The sequence below is a fragment of the Sorex araneus genome, chromosome 2 (assembly GCF_027595985.1).
Source record: "Sorex araneus isolate mSorAra2 chromosome 2, mSorAra2.pri, whole genome shotgun sequence".
NCBI classification, from domain to species: Eukaryota; Metazoa; Chordata; class Mammalia; order Eulipotyphla; family Soricidae; genus Sorex; species Sorex araneus.
The window spans coordinates 117697938-117702775 of record NC_073303.1 but is presented as its reverse complement, the minus strand read 5'-3'; positions in this window follow the sequence as shown (position 1 = coordinate 117702775).

The following is a 4838-nucleotide window of genomic DNA, read 5'->3' as shown; positions in this document are numbered from 1 at the left end:
CAGTTTGTATGATTAATTAGGAAGAAAGATTTTCCTTGTGAAAATATATACAATTCTGCATTTTGTTCTTAAAAATTCAGTAGATTCGGATCAGAACAGTATTACCTTGGGTAAGCCATTTGCCTTGCAGGACCCAGGTTTGATTCCTGGCACCCCGTATGGTCCCCTAAGCATGCCATAATTGATCCCGGAATGCCAAGCCAGGAGAAAGTTGTCTCCCAAACAATAACAACAAATTTATTGAGTATGAAATTGAGTATGTTATGCCCCCCAAATCATGTAAATACTTCCTGTTAAAGAAATGGACCCTCTAACTACTAAATAAATAATTTCTTAATTTTAACTAAGAATAATCAGTATTCTAGAAAGTTAACTCATGGACCAGAGTACATGCATGTTTTCCACATCAGATCCCCAAGCACCCAACTGGAAGTAGTTCTGATCACCCAGGTGTGAAAACCAATAAATGAATGAATAAGAAATATTAAAAAGATACAGATTACAGAGGAGAAGGTGGGGGGAGAGGTTCCCCAGTTGCAGGGAATTGCACTGTGGTAGAGGGAGAATCGTACTAGAGTGGTAGGTATGATATAGTATTGCACTACACATTTTATTACAGTTCTTAAGCATACAGTCTTGAAAAGCAACTGCAAAAGACAAAAAAAAAATTCCACATAAAATACCAAATACAGTAAGTCCACCTATACCATCATCAATAAGTTCTTAGAAATTGACTTTAAGCAAAAGATCCTATTTTATATCAAAGGTTAACTGATGCAAACAAGGTTGATGTTTGTTTCCATGACGTATTTCTGGTCACAAAAACATCAAACTTCTAAAGACCCCAATACTTCCAGTATGTTACCATCATTTATTCATTCATTTTTCCAGTCATATCACAGTCCATCCCTGAAGCCCACGGTGACCCAAGCATAGATGGGGTACGCTTCCACAGCAAGGTGCCTTACACACACCCCATTTCACTCCGAATAGGACAAGTGAGACAAGTCAATGAACCTGACGTGGACTTCTTTGGGGTAGAGGAAATGGGAATGTTTGGAGAAAACCACATAGACATGGAGAGAACAGGCCAGTTCCACACAGACCACGGGACAATGGTCCCAGTTGGGAATCCATATTTTGGATTGAGCATCATCATGGAATGACATTGAATGAAAAGATGTTATTTGAGGAACTGTTCTACATATGAGACACAAAATTGAAGTTTTTAGAGTGGGAGTGGAAGCGGGGCAGGCCAGATCCCTTTCATCTGGGTTCCTGCTATGACGCCAGCATCAATTTTGAGTATAGTTTAAAAGTCATTTTACTCTACCCCATCAGGGAAAACCGCCCCTTCATATAATATCTACTCTGTGCTAACTCCTAGCTCATTGGACTTGTATGCTGGAAAATACAAAAAATCAAACAAAAAAAACAACTCTATTATCCTAAACAAATGGAAGTTTATTGGGATGGGTTTCCACCTTTCCTCGCCTACCTCTGCTGTGCTATTGCTTAAACTGCAGGGAATAGCTCACTCCAGGGCAGCATGTAGAACTCTGAAGAGGTAAAGGATGTAAGAGCCTCCAGTAGGCTCCCCAGGAATGCAACTGAAGGCAGGAATCGGAGCTTTGCTCTTAAAAGGTGCCACATCTTGGGTTACTGATCAAGCTGCTTAATGGTCATGATGCAAGAACTCAAAAAAATCTCGGAACCCATCAGCTTTTGGCAGAAATGTGTCTGGAGGTTGCATTAGGTTACTGGAGCTGGGTCACCCCAAGTGGGAAGAGGTGCCTCCACCTATACCTCCTGATGACTCAGTGGCCGCCATCTTCCAGAGGCCAATGGACAGCCAGGTATGGCCAGCAGTGACGAGACACTCAGGGCCTCACGGGATGGGGGTGGAGCCGGCCCTTTCCTCCCCTGTCCCAAGGAGACCCGGAATCACCGCCCAACAGCCCCTCTGGCTACTGATTAAGCTGCTTAATGGGCATGATCCCAGAGACTCAGAAACAAATCTCGGAACCCAGCAGCTTTTGGAAGAAATCCCTCCAGATTTAGTTATTAAAATTTCAGAATTCCAAAATCATGTGTTATTCACAGTCAGCAATAGAAAACAAATTGTCTAATGTTGCCTTTTTGGCAGATCTGAGTGTTAGGGTAAAATCCCAAATAATAATGGTGGGTCTGGTGTTGAAATATTGAATGTAATCAAAGTAGAGAGAGAGTAACGTAGAAATCACCTGCCACGCAGGTAAGGGAAGGGTGTGGGATGGGGGGGGTATACTGGGGTTTTGGGTGGTGGGAAATGTGCACTGGTGAAGGGACGAGTGTTTTATCATTGTATGACTGATACTTAAACCCGAGACCAAGAGCTTTGTAACTGCTCTCACGGTGATTTAATAAATTATATATATATGTATATATATGTATATATATATACATATATATATAAAGGTGTCTTATCTGACACCTATCCCTCACTCCCCCCCAACCCGCCCCAGCCCAGGGATAATTTCACAATTTCACTTTCATTTCATCTTCTCTGAAAATGTCATTTCTGGTCAAAGTAAATTTGAATGGCTTTGAAAAAAATTTTAATTTTTGCTAGACTAGACCTATAATGGCCTGGAAGATGAAAGCTATTATCAACTGCAGTGTAGCTCTAATTTACTGGTGCAGTAAGGCCCTTCCTCCTCTTTCTTGAAATCAAAATAGCTCACAGTGTTCCCAATGGTTTGCCAGGCTCTTTGTACAGTAAACAATAGGTGCTGGCATTTTAAACTGACCTTTCCTTTCTCTGAACCAGCACATTTGTTCTGGCTTGTTGGTTGCAGAGAGAAAATAAAAATCTTTGCCAGACTTAATTTTTACATCTCCCACGGAAGGCAGTGCCTGTAAGAATTGTAAAAAGTGGTTAGTCATATGCTACCTTCCACCACCCAGGAAAAGCAAACACTGTGCACTTGAAACTGAAATAAAGCAAGTCAAGTATTTATCTCCTTATCATTTTGGGGGATGGCGGTGTTTGCAGATGGTGGTTCTGAGATCACTCCAGGCTGTCATGAGGTGCCACGTGGTGCTGAGGACCTACACTGACCCTCCCACATGCAGTGTGTGCTCCTGCCCTTCATTTGATTTGAGAGAATTATAACATTAAGTTTATAAGAATATCTATTCATTTTTTAATGGAATCAACGTGAGATACAGTAACAAAGCTTTCATGTTTGAGTTTCAGATATACAATGATTGAACACCCATCCCTTCAGTGTCATTTTCCACCACAAATGTCCCACCCCTCCCCTTACTTCTATGGCAGACAATTGCCCTCTTAGTCTCTCTCTACATTTGGGCATTATGGTTTTCAGTACAGGTATTGAGAGGCCATCATGCATCACATTTGGTCTTTTATCTACTCTCAGCACACATCTCCCATCCAGAGTGATCCCTTCAACCTTCATTGACTTAGTGATCCCTTCTCTATTCCAGCTGCCTTCTCCCCCCCCCCCCATTCATAAGACAGACTTCCAACTGTGGAGCAATCTTCCTGGCCTTTGTCTCTTTGTCCTTGGGTGTTAGTCTCATATTATGATTAAATATCTATAAATATCTATTCTAAAGCACATTTTACTTCACTAACCACTGTAAAAGTTTCTGGGTTTTTTTTGTTGTTGTTTTGTTTTTGTTTTTAATTTCAGAAGCTTGGGTTGAGCCAATTGTACAGCAGGTAAGGTACCTTCCTGGCATGTGCCCAACGAAGGTTTGATCCCCAGCACCCCATATGGTCCCCAAAGCTCTGCCAGGAGTGAGCCCTGAGTGCAGTGCCATTAAAAAGCTCTTAGCATTTCTGGGTGTGGCTGAAAAATTTTTTTGCAGATGCCAATATATTAATATTATGTCATTTTTCTTCGCAAAAGAGGTTATACCTGGTTTTATTAGGAAGTCAATGGGTTTGGCCATTGCTTTATTATATTAGTTAAGACTTGAAAATAAGACTATGATGTTTAAGCTGATAGTGGGCTAATTATTTAACCTGATCATCATAACATCATCTGATGGGTCAAAATGGACTCAAGAATAAGGACTATGATGATTTTGGTCAACATGCCACCAACTCGAGTGTATTTTTTTAATTTCCTCTGCATAGGTGTGATTTTTTTTTTCTGTGCTTCATTCTCTCCATTGAATCCTGAAGACACTTAATGAGATGATGACAGTAACTAGGCATGGGCACAATTTGCAGGAAGGTTTCTGGGTACCGTCTGCTCAGCACAGGCATGAAAGCTCTGACCTTTGACCTCATCAGACTAAGAGGCCCTTTAGTGAGGAAACTGGCTCTTTTTGCAAATGTGTTATGTGTTCATATAAATAAAAAGAGTGGGGCTCAGAGTATATCATTTAATATACTCTGCTAAGTAGAGCATATTCATATAAATAAAAACTACATTTCATTATGCCTAGAGTTTAGTATCTGATCTAAGTAAAGTGAAAATGCATAACTAGAGCCTTGCATTCAAATACTTTTGTTTCTTGGGGAAAAATTTTTCAAGCTAATTCTCATTTATTAAAGAAATTATTAGAAAATACTTCCAAAGATAATATCTAGTAAACTTTGTAACATAATCTTCAATGAGTTTTTTACAAACTAGAGAAGAAGTTCTAGAACTAAGTTCTTTATTTGCTGCCTCACCGCCCCCATACACACAAAAAAATCCTTTGGTTTTTGGCCTGAATTTTGTAGTACTGAGGGCTTATTCTGGCTCTGTTCTCAGGGATCATTCCTGGTGGGGCTCAGAGAAAATATGGGGTTGAACCTATGATATCAACCACATGCAAGG